At 40.2% G+C, this 12,781-nt stretch overlaps 1 protein-coding gene and 1 long non-coding RNA gene across 2 annotated transcripts in view; one reads left to right on the top strand and one right to left on the bottom strand.

Annotated features, from left to right (window-relative positions):
• Window positions 1-12,781, bottom strand: part of LOC127656583 (tubulin polyglutamylase TTLL5-like) — a 78,330-nt gene that overhangs the window by 40,658 nt on the left and 24,891 nt on the right. The gene's annotated exons all lie outside the window — the stretch shown is intronic.
• On the top strand, window positions 5,402-12,302 carry LOC127656807 (uncharacterized). The gene is made up of 3 exons (XR_007972208.1): window positions 5,402-5,562; window positions 11,907-12,091; window positions 12,250-12,302. It is a non-coding gene; the product is annotated as an uncharacterized LOC127656807 (long non-coding RNA).

Below are 12,781 nucleotides of genomic sequence, written 5' to 3'. Positions count from 1 at the left end.
ACTCAATTCCAACAAAACAGAGGTACTAATTATTGGACCAAAAACCTCTAAAAATAAGCCGCTAAAATATAATTTGACTCTCGATGGATGTACTGTTACGTCATCTTCAACAGTGAAGAACTTAGGTGTTATATTTGATACCAATCTGTCCTTTGAAAATCAAATTACCAATGTTTGTAGAACAGCATTCTTCAACCTCAGAAATATTGCTAAGTTACGAAACATGCACTCTGTTGCTGATGCCGAAAAACTAATTAATGCGTTCATGACCTCAAGACTAGATTATTGTAATGCATTACTGGGAGGATGTCCAGCAAGATCAATAAATAAACTTCAAATGGTTCAAAATGCAGCAGCCAGAGTGCTGACGAGAACCAAGAAATATGATCATACTAGTCCCATTTTATCATCGTTACATTGGCTACCTGTTAAATTTCATATTAATTTAAAAATTCTGTTAATTACATACAAAGCTTTGAATGGTCTAGCTCCGCAGTACTTAAGTGATCTTCTACCATGCTATATTCCATCACGTTTATTACGATCGCAAAATTCTGGCCTGTTAATAGTTCCTAGAATATCAAAATCCACAAAAGGAGGAAGATCCTTTTCATATTTGGCTCCTAAACTATTGAATAGTCTCCCTAACACTGTTCCGGACGCATACACACTCAGTTTAAGTCTAGACTAAAGGGTAATCTATTTAACCAGGCATAAACCTAATGTATCCATCAACCCACAATTAGGCTGCTTTAGTTAGGTCTGCCAGAACCAGAAAGGCAAGGCAAGGCAAGGCAAGGCAAGTTTATTTATATAGCACATTTCATACACAATGGTAATTCAAAGTGCTTTACATAGAAGAGATTAAAATAAGAACAATTGAAACAGTTTAGAATATAAAATAAAATAAAATACAGTACAACAGTCGGACACACAGTGGCACAGTGCTCATTCAGTAAATGCACAGCTAAACAGATGTGTTTTGAGTCTGGATTTGAATGTGACTACTGTAGGAGCACATCTGATCTCTTCTGGAAGCTGGTTCCAGCTGTGGCTGGCATAATAGCTAAAAGCAGACTCTCCTTGCTTAGAGTGAACCCTTGGTATTTCTAGCTGATGTGATCCTAATGATCTGAGTGATCTTTTGGGTTTATATTCAGTGAGCATATCTGCAATATATTGAGGTCCTAGCCCATTGAGTGATTTATATACCAGTAATAATACTTTAAAATCAATCCTAAATGTAACTGGGAGCCAGTGTAAAGACCTGAGGACTGGTGTGATATGTTCATGTTTTCTGGTTCTGCTCAGAATCCTGGCAGCAGCGTTCTGTATGAGCTGCAACTGTCTTATGGTCTTTTTGGGAAGGCCAGTGAGGAGTCCATTACAATAATCCACCCTGCTGGTGATGAAAGCATGCACAAGTTTCTCTAGGTCTTGACTGGAAACAAAGCATCTAATTCTTGCAATATTTTTCAGATGATAGTATGCTGATTTAGTTATTGCTTTGACATGACTAATGAAACTGAGGTCTGACTCTAGAGACACCAAGATTCCTGACTTGATTTTTAGTTGTTTGACCCCTAGCGTCAAGGTATGCATTCACCTTGAGAACTTCATCTTTGTTTCCAAACACAATGACTTCAGTTTTGTCTTTATTTAACTGAAGAAAGTTTTGGCACATCCAACTGTTTACTTCATCAATGCATTGGCACAGGGAGTCAATGGGGCAGTAATCGTTAGGTGATAGGGCTAAGTAGATCTGTGTGTCGTCTGCATAGCTGTGGTAAGCAATTTGGTTCTTTCTCATTGTTTGGCTCATTGGGAGCATATACAGGTTGAACAGGAGTGGCACAAGAATTGAGCCTTGAGGGACTCCGCATGTCATGGACGTCCACTCAGACTTATGGTCTCCTATACTCACATAATAACCTCTCCCTTCTAAGTATGACCTGAACCATTTTAGGACATCCCAGAAAGCCCCACCCAGTTTTCCAGCCTGTCAAGAAGTATGTTGTGATCGACAGTGTCAAATGCAGCACTGAGGTCGAGTAGTACCAGTACTGATAATTTGCCTGTATCAGTATTTAAGTGAATATCGTTTATTATCTTTATGAGCGCTGTCTCTGTGCTGTGATGCGATCGGAAACCGGATTGAAAATTGTCAAAGTATCCATTTGAGTTCAAGCATTTGTTCAGCTGATTGAAGACAACTTTTTCAATGATCTTGCCTATGAAAGGAAGATTTGAGATTGGTCTATAGTTGCTTAATATGGTCTTATCCAGATTGCTCTTTTTCAAGAGGGGCTTGACAACTGCAGTTTTCAGGGAGTTTGGAAAACTCCCAGAGAGAAGTGAGGAGTTTATCACTTCTAGGAGATCTGCTTCTAAACAGTTGAACACACTTTTGAAAAAAGATGTGGGAAGTGCATCAAGGGCGCAGGTTGATGTTTTAAGGTGCTGTACGGTCTCTTCCAAAATTTTGCCATCAATTTCTTTGAAATCAGACATAGTAACTACTTTCTCAGGTTGTGGTTTGATTTGCCTGACCCCAGCACAACTCAAGGATGTGCTGATCACCTTTCTGATATTATTAATTTTTTCAGAGAAGAAAGAAGCAAACTCAGCATTTCACTGGGAATCTGGCTTGGGGGGTTTGTCAGTCTCTCTACAGTTGCAAAAAGAGTGCGTGTGTTGTTTAAGTTGCTGTTTATAATATTCGAGAAGAAAGTCTGTCTAGCTTTGCCTAGTTCCATATTAAAAGCATGGATGCTGTATTTGTAGATGTTATAATGGACTACAAGTTTTGTCTTCCTCCACATGCGCTCTGCTTTTCTGCATTGTCTTTTCATATTTTGCACTGCTGTTGAGTTTCTCCAAGGTGCTTTTTGTCTGCCACTCTTCTTCCTGACCTTCACAGGAGCAACTTTCACAGGAGTAATATCATCAATTACACAAGAAACATTGATCATGATCTATAAATCTGCAATAAATTGAATGGCATCTATGCTAATATAATAATTGCTTTCCGGTGTCTCAACCTCGGGACTTCTATCCTGAGGTCTGATATAAAAGACAACAGTAATGTTCCCAGCATGATTGTACGCAGTGTGATTATAGCTCAGCGTTGTCCATCATGCATGTATACACCAGCTTAAGACCATAACTGACCTCGATGTGCGCATGTTGATGAACAATCTCCTTTCTTTTTACCTATAAAAAAGCGTTAATTACGTTATAGTTACGGGCACTTCATTTCACATAGGCTATATATGGGAGAATCAAACATCCGGGGCTCATTTTGCCATGATGATTCATGATAGATCGCATGATAGATCGCTAAATATTGCTTTGTTCTGTGACATGTTTCATGTGCACTGCATCTATAGCCAACATTTGGCAAGCGATCATTTTAACAAACTTTACTAGTTGAATTGTAATGATATATGATTCATATTGCTATGCTGCTCAGCGTGAACCATTAAAGGGCACGTCTCTATCTGCAGGGGTTTATGACTGTTTAATATGCAATGAGTACTTTCTAGATAAACTTGATAATTTATAGATAACTTTCTAGTTAAACATGGTTTAGATAAAATGAATACCTACACTGGCTAAGAATTATTTAGCAGTTTTCTTATTCTATTATCTGAGTTTATTAGATTTGAATTTATTTTACATTTACACTCTGACAACATCCCCCTGTGATGTATTTGTACATTTTTCTTGCACACCTTGGTTTCCTATAATGAAAAGAACTTGGATTTCTCTAACCAGGTTGCCTTGCATTCTAATAAAGAACGCATCATTTAATCATGTTGATGTACATTTAAAAGTTGAAAAAAAATTAAATAAATACATTTGAATCGTGAATCGCCCATAAGTTGAAGTTGCCAGATCACTCAGCCCTACTTCACCCACCTTGTTTTTTTTAAGTCCAGTTATAACCCTTTAATTTTGTGTATGGCACTGAAACAGGAAATCTTTAAAACACCTTCAGAGTACGGGGCCCCTGGGTATCTCAGCGAGTAAAGATGCTGACTATCACACCTGGAGTCATGAGTTCGAATCCAGGGTGTGCTGAGTGACTCCAGCCAGGTCTTCTAAGCAACCAAATTGACCCGGTTTCTAGGGAGGGTAGAGTCACATGGGGTAACCTCCTTGTGGTCACTATTTGTGGTTCTCGGTGGGGCCTGTGGCAAGTTGTGCGTGGATGCCGCGGAGAATAACGTGAAGCCTCCACACGTGCTAGGTCTCCGCGGTAACTCGCTCAACAAGTCACGTGATAAAATGCACGGATTGACGGTCTCAGACGCGGAGGCAACTGAGATTTGTCCTCCACCACCCAGATTGAGGCGAGACACCCCAGATAGCAAAAAATGTCCGCACGGCTTCTTTTTGCCGCTGTCCCCAAGCTGTCGGCTATAGGTGCGTCCCACTGGCGGTGATCCAGCGTTTGCCGCCGAATTCGTCACGCCCATTTCTTGCGAGATGCCACCGGCGGTCAGGCGGCGGGCGCCAGCGTCATTTCTCTGGCGGTTGCCTCGCGGCAATTCGACCGCGGCGGCCGGCGGCAATCGACCAGCGGCCGACGGCGGCAAGCCGCTTTGAAATACAGTCACAGCTTGACTCTCAAAATCGACCAGCCATTTGGCTATTATTATTTTTGCTCCAAAGCCATTAGGGTTTATAACAGATTCTTGACTCTTGATTCCATGATAAGGTAAGGTTTAGGAAATGACATTTAAATTACTTTGAAACTCTGAAGCGATTATACAGTAATATATGTAAAATATATTGAATTATTTATGCACTTAGGTGAAAATTGTTTATATTTCTTTGATTGATGCACATTGAGACATGCACCAATAAACCAAGAATAATTCCTTTTGTAAAACTTACTTGGCAATAAATATCTTTCTGATTCTGATTAGGTTTAAAAATAGATATTTAATACAGGGTATGAAAAATTTAGCAGAATAAATTGATGAAGTTAGACTTTTCACCAATGCCTGACTATCAGTGAACAGTGAAAGACATCTGTCCCCGTTTTGACGTGAAGGATAAACTCAATGAAAAAGCTTTCTCCCTGGTTTCACAGTTACGTAGAAATTTCGTTTGTCTGTAATTTTTTCCAACCTCGATTTTTTTTTGTTGTTATTTTACCTTTTACAGGTAAGAGATTCATTTGCAATTACGACCTGTACTAATGTTTAAGAAAGTGTGAAAGTCCCTGTAAAGGCAATAAAAATTAAATAATCCAAACACACTATACATGGTAAAAATTTATTGCTAAAACACATTACACTGTGGACTGTGAAGTACTGAATTGTGTAGTTAAACCGTTAAACAGTTTTGCACCAGTGCTGTGTTCAGGATTCTTTTGGGCGGGCTAAAACGGTGGCTCGATGACGCACTGGACCCACCGAGGCAGGCCCCTCCCGTAACAATATGACTAGAGCACATTCGGTTCAGTTTGCCATTCAATCACGAGTTACAGTCAGACTCAGTACTAGTTTCAACAGCCTACAGTTAGCAAAGTCATCGACTACCATCGTTTAAGTAAGTACATGTTTCCTTTTTGTGTAACGCAATATTATGTTTACATTGTTTTTAAAATATCTAAGTTAGTCACCATTGTTCTTGCAGTATGCTGCTAGTCCAGTAGCTAGAGTGGCTAGAAAGTGTTAGCTAACACGTGCTGTTTTGCCCTCCTTACAGTACACACTGAGGTTAAGCAATGTTGCTAGTAACATTACATGTAGAAATGTTATTAACTACATACAGTAGTTAGCCAAAGCTTTACATCTAGAAAGACTAAGTATAACTTGTGTGTTTTTTTTCTAACAAAACAATAATGTATATAGGTTGTGTAAATGATTATATTTGTCGAACAAGAATGCTGCTAGTTCAGTTCACAATGTAGCTATAGTGGTTAGAAAGTGTTAGCTAACATGTGCGGTGTTGCTTTCCTACAGTACACACTGAGGTTAAGCAATGTTGCTAGTAACATTACATGTAGCAAATAACATTTCAACATACAGTAGTTAGCCAAAGCTTTACATCTAGAAAGATTAAGTATCGCTTGTGTTTTTTTTAACAAAACAATGAGGTATATAGGTTGTGTAAATTATAATGATGTTTGTCCGAAGAATTAGGCTGCTAGTTCAGTTCACAATGTAGCTAGAGTGGCTAGAAAGTGTTAGCTAACACATGCTGTGTTGCTTTCCTTACAGTACACACTGAGGTTAAGCGATATTACTAGTAACATTACAATGTTATTTGCTACATACAGTAGTTAGCCAAAGATTAAGTATAGCTTGTGCTTTTTCTAACAAAACAATGATGTATATAGGTTTTGTAAATGATTATGTTTGTCCGAACAATTAGGCTGCTAGTTCAGGTCACAATGTAGCTAAAGAGTGGCTAGAAAGTGTTAGCTAACACATGCTGTGTTGCTTTCCTTACAGTACACACTGAGGTTAAGCGATATTACTAGTAACATTACATGTAGAAATGTTATTTGCTACATACAGTAGTTAGCCAAAGCTTTACATCTAGAAAGATTAAGTATAGCTTGTGCTTTTTTCAAACAAAACAATGATGTATATAGGTTTTGTAAATTATTATGTTTGTCCGAACAAGTATGCTGCTAGTTCAGTTCATAACGTAGATACAGTGGCTAGAAAGTGTTAGCTAACACGTGCTGTGTTGCTTCTGTACTTCTAGGATTTAAAGGGGTCATGACATGAGAAACCAAATTTGCCTTGATGTTTTGGTATATAAGAGGTCTTTGTATCATTAAAACGTCCTGCAAGTTTAATATTTTAAGACGTCCTCCCCATTCTAAACGAATCATTTATTTAATCAAGCTCAAAATACAGCTGGTTCTGGATTCATGGTTAGAAGTGACGTGTCGGTTAGAAGTGACGTAACAGCGTTTGCATATGACCGCCTCCAGCACAACATAACTACGCTATAAGCGCAAGACAACTACGCTCATTTCAGTATCGCCGTCGCCTCACAAGTGTTCAGTCGATGGACAGCGAGCTCTGACAGAGACTACTTGTGCACAGGAAAATTACGATGCCACACAGATGTGCTGTTCCTGGCTGTGGTCAAACAAAACCTCTGAATAAGCTGCCGAAAGATCCAGGCGTCAGGGAAAAATGGATGCAGTTTATTTTTTGCGGACGACCCAGTCACGGCAGTGTTAACTTAAGCGTTTGTTCTGTACATTTTAAGGATGACTGTTTTGAGAACAAATCTCAATATGATGCTGGCTTTGCCAGAAAACTGTTGCTCAAAGATAAGTCCGTGCCGACTATTCTGGGAACAACGACGACGCAAACTGTAAGTAATCTATTTTAAACTTTAAACTACTTTTTAAAGCGCAATTTCATTCATTATGAATAATCACAGTGTTTTTACTTAGTTTACTTGCATATTGTTCTGGCTGGAGGCGTCAATAATTGATACATAGGCACTGACGTTAGCCAATCATAACAGTGGGCGTTAACACTGAAGTCTTAAATGGAAAACGCCCCCAAAACAGACTGTTTGAATCAGAGGATGAGAAACAGGGTGGGAAAAGGTCATAAATCACTAGATTTTAAAAGTTTTTCTTAAAAAAAAATATATTAATACTATAATTGCACCTAAGGGAACATAATAATACAATAAAAAAAACCATGTCATGACCCCTTTAAGGGGATTATGATGAGTTCTATTTCTCTGAACTGTTGTACTTTTTATGTTTGAGGACAATGCTGTGTTCACTTGAAACACTACACTGAATGAATAAATTGTATGTTTAACATTTTCACTGTTCCATATATGGCTGTTCAGTTTTCTCCCCACTGCATAGCTATATTCCTAAAACGTTAACAATGTGGTTTTGTTAACATTTTCTTGCAGATACGTTGACCAGAGCATAACCTGTCATCTTCACCCAAGAGACCTACTGTTGGACAATTCTTTTTGCTTTAAAGGTAAATGCATCATTAGTCACAATGTCTAGTTACTGGGCCAAAAGGAGAAGAATATTGAAAGGAGTTGAGAGGGACAAACAGGAAATTGAAGCTGCAAACAATGCTCTACTTGCTGTTATTCCCGACTTTGACCAAGTAAATCCTCCTGTTAATGAACATCAACATGGAATGGCTACAATAAGCCATGGACAAACTGTAATCCCTGAAGCACAGGAAATAACTGATGATGAGGTATATGGACCTTCTGAAATGTTTTCCTCAAGCACGGAAGATAGTGAAGAGGAAGGGGATTGCCTAAGGACACAATTGGCAGGGTGGGCTATTGACAACATGATCCCCCATGTGGCACTTGGTAAGCTTTTAACCATTTTGTCCAAGGATCATCCAACCCTTCCTAAAGACCCAAGAACCCTTCTGAAAACAGTGACTTGTGTTAAAACAACCGAACTCTCAGGTGGTGTATACCATCACTCTGGAATTGAAAGTGGGATACTATCGCAGTTGTTAGTGTCTCCCGAATTGCAGAAGTTGACGTCAGTTTCAATGCAAGTTAATGTTGATGGACTTCCACTTTTCAAAAGCTCAAATGCCCAGTTCTGGCCAGTTCTTGGTTTAATTGAGCAATACGTGGGTAATGTCCAGCAAAACAAACTTCCGTTTGTCATTGGTCTCTATTATGGGAAGAAGAAGCCAAGCAGCCTTCACTTTTTGAATCCTTTTGTAGGAGAGGCACAGCGACTTGAAACGGAAGGAGTTCTGTTTGAAGGAGATCACTTCCTTTCAAAATATCAACGTTCATCTGTGACGCCCCTGCTCGTGCACTTGTTAGAAATGTCAAAGGTCACAGTGGATATTATGGGTGTGACAAGTGTGTTCAAAAGGGGGTCCACTACGAGAACAGGATGACCTTTCCACAAACAGATGCTACTCTGAGATTAGACAATGCAGTCCGTGATGAACTTTCTGATGACAGTCATCAGTGTGGAGAAACGCCACTGGCATTGTTGTCTGTTGGTTTGGTCACCCAGTTCCCACTGGATTATATGCATCTGGTATGCCTTGGAGTGACAAGAAAGTTGTTGCATCTTTGGCTAAAGGGACGGCGGCTGACAAGATTTTCACCCAGCATGGTAAAAGAGCTCTCCAGAGTACTCCTGACCTTCACACCTCATGTTCCGTGCGAGTTCAACAGGAAGCAACGATCCATGGAAGATGTTGATCGTTGGAAAGCTACAGAATTCAGGCAGTTCCTCTTGTACACTGGACCAGTCAGCTTAAAAGGCCTTGTACCAACTCAAGTGTACAACAACTTCATGCTGCTTTCAGTTGGCATCACCATCCTACTGAATGTATCCCTGTGTGCTGACCTCGCAGACTATGCACACGGAATATTGGTTCTCTTTGTTGATCACTGCAGCAAGCTTTATGGAAAGGAACATGTGACATACAACATGCATGGATTGGTGCACCTCTGGCAAGATGCAAAAAAGTATGGTGTTCTTGATAACATCTCATGCTTCCCATTTGAAAACTTCCTTGGACGCCTGAAGAAACTGTTGCGCAAACCTACACAACCACTGGAGCAGGTTGTTCGCCGATTGTCGGAGAGAAGTCAGCACAGAAGAACAAACATCTCCAAAACAAGGCCCTTGAGGGAGCACAACCATGGACCACTCCTCAATGGTCTTTCTGTGAAAAAGCAGTATGAGGAGTATTACTTTCAAGACTTTGTTGTGAAGCGTTCAGAGGGAAACAACTGTGTCCTGTTGGAAAATAAGGACATAGTTGTTATAGAGAATGTAGTCGTTGATGAAATGGACAACACTTTGGTCATCTACAAGAGGTTCCGAACATGGTCGATTTATTTACTTACCCTGTGGAATCTTCCAAGCTGGGCATTTTTCATTTATCTGGCCTATCAGATACACTCCGCTTTTCCCATATAGCAAATGTTCAGAAGAAATATTATCTTCTTCCTTGCCCGGATGGAAAGGCTGGTTTTCCGTTGATCCACTTGTAAAAATGACACTTGTTTTTTTTTTTTTTTTTTTTTGAAGGGGTGAGCATTTTGAATGTTATTGTTTTTTTTTCTTCTGAAAATTAATCAAAATGTATACTTTATGCTATCTTTCTTCTATTTTAGATGCTGTTTGCCATTGTTCAATTTGCAGTGGTTCCGCAAGTGTGGCTCAGCAATGACATGTGCTATTGGCCCCCATTTGACCTCCGCAAAAAAGACAAGGGAAACAATTTAGCCATCCGCTGTACGTCTCCACACAGCACCTGGGAGAAACATCATTTTAAGTTTATGAAGGGAGCAGGTAAATGGGTCTGACTTGTGCATTTGATATTCCTGCATTTCATCTGTGTAATTTCTTTGTCTGTTTATGGTGGATAACTGACTTTCATTCATTATTCCCTGCTCTAGAATCTTGGCAAGAGGCAATGAGATATTTCGTGCGCTTCCAAACAGGTTCCAGCGTTGAAACGACGGATGATGACAAGAAGGGAAAGCGAAAGAGAAGCTTAACTTCCAAGTACAGACCCCAGGCCTCTTCTGATGAAGAGGGGTCTTGTCTTCCAGATGCACCAGCAGTGCTGTCGTTTCAGCAACCTCTTTTGAGCTTTGAAAACCTTGTTCCCAGTAACAAGGTTTCAGTGCTGCCCGATGCTCCAGAGGTTGCATCGATTCCAGAAAACCAGGAAAATGTTGAGCCATCTGTAGATTTCAGAGCTGGTATGTAAAATGTAGTGCTGTGAAGTTTGATTTGTGATCCTGCCAATAAACTATACACTTTGTTAGATTTTAAAATGTCAGTTTCCTCTTTCTCAGAACCAGGTTTCTCCCCAGTAATCCAGACTCCACTTCACAGAGCCAAGAGTTTGAGTACAAGTAAGTAATGTAATTTGTGATGTTTTTTGTCTTGGAAACTATTGCTTCTATTTAAGAAGAGGAATCCTTTAATCATCATCTGTTTTTCATTAGGACACTTGACGGGTTACTCACCGCAGCAGTTTGTGGATGAAAGGTGTCGAGGTGTGTTGTACATTCCATTTGCTTTGCACAGTTCAATTATTGTTTCATTACAGAATATGCAATACTCTGTAGTGAAATTAAAGCTGTTATGTTTGCTCCCCAGCTCGTCAAGTACTAAGCTTTACACCCCCAGCAGCACATTTACCCTGGCAGCATATGGGTGAAAACGCTGGAGGTATGTAATACGCTATGCTAAACTAAGTGTTACATTTAAGTCCAATTCATTACATGTATCCAATAACTCCACACACATTTTTAAATGTCAATGATTTTCAATAGGACAAAGTCATCGCTCAGGTATTGGCCCTTGGACTCCCCTGGCACCTCGTGTACAGCATGAAGTTTTCTGCTATGAAGGTATTTTCCAGGCCTATGTCTTAGTGTCCAGTGTTTTAACAGTATTGAAAAAAGTGCCTTTAGTTGTTGTATTTTTTTAAATGTAGATTTCCAGAGACTCCAGAATGAGAACCAAGCCCTGAGGGATGAGAACCAAGCCCTGAGGGATGAGAACCAAGCCCTGAGGGATGAGAACCAAGCCCTGAGGGAAAGCAATGCACCAGCAGGTGAGAACATGCACTCTTTCTTAAATTTAACTTTTTTGTGTGTGATGTAGGTCCAAAATTACCATATGCCTTTCATTTTGTAGCTTCGGATGACAGCGGATCACTTCAGGAGCAGGTGAAGCAAGTTGGGACAATGTTAAAGACGTTTGCTCGCGACTGGGCAATCAGGTACAACTTATGAACCTGTACATCTAGTAGACCTAGATATAAATGTCATAGTTTAGTAGTTGAAGGACCAGGACTGACTACTTTATTCTTTTATTCTGGGGACCCCTGTAGGTGCAGATCAGACCCTAATTCTGCGGCGTCTTGGAGAGTTTGGCGATGTTGTGCGAAGCATGGACATCAAAATGGACACTATGCTGCAACATTTTAGTGCCGGTGTGTCCGTTGGAGGGTTATCCCTGCCAGGGGATCTGTTACTCCCACTAGACACCCAGGACGATTTAGCGTTGCTTGACAGCAGTCTGAGGCAGGATAAAGAGCTCCAGCAACGATTTGTAAGTGTGCTGATTTCGTTTATAACGCCATAGGGTTATCTAAAATTAAGATTGTACACTGCATATTCTACAGTCTGAATCCACAGCCGGTCACATTTTACATTTATGAGAAGCTTCAGAGAAATGTAATTTGTAACCCTTTTTTTTTTTTCTTTCAGCTTCGGTTTTTGGCAATCAAGTGTGGGAGGGACCTCAAGACAACTGTGTGGCTGAATGCTTGAGAGTATCTTCTCTAATCGCCTTTCCATTAACACAACCTGGACTGGTGCAGGGGAAAAAGCATGTTTTAGAGACATGTTCCTGAAGACCATTGTTCAAAGTAAGTTGGCTATTTTTTTTTTATATTTAAGTAGATGTGTATGACCTTATGCCAATCAAATGGAATGACAGATCTTTATTTTCTACAGGAGCCATCCGGAAGAACTCGGCAACCCATGATGCCACTGATGAGGCGATCCAGGTTAACGTTACGCGTTACCTGAAAGGAGCAGCTGACCGTGAAGGTGGAAAAAGGCGCCGCACAGCTGAGAGGGACCCACAGCCGACCCCTCAAACCTAGGCTGACTACCGACACCCCTGCTAAAAGTGTCAGACTAAACTCACTCAATCCACACTCTTCACTAGAAATTGCTGTTTTTTTTTTATTTTTATTTTTTATTTTTCCCCATCTCGTGACCCTGCCTTCAGGGC

This window comes from Xyrauchen texanus, chromosome 16, assembly GCF_025860055.1.
Source record: "Xyrauchen texanus isolate HMW12.3.18 chromosome 16, RBS_HiC_50CHRs, whole genome shotgun sequence".
Classification (NCBI taxonomy): domain Eukaryota; kingdom Metazoa; phylum Chordata; class Actinopteri; order Cypriniformes; family Catostomidae; genus Xyrauchen; species Xyrauchen texanus.
This window is presented reverse-complemented; position numbering and strand designations above follow the sequence as displayed.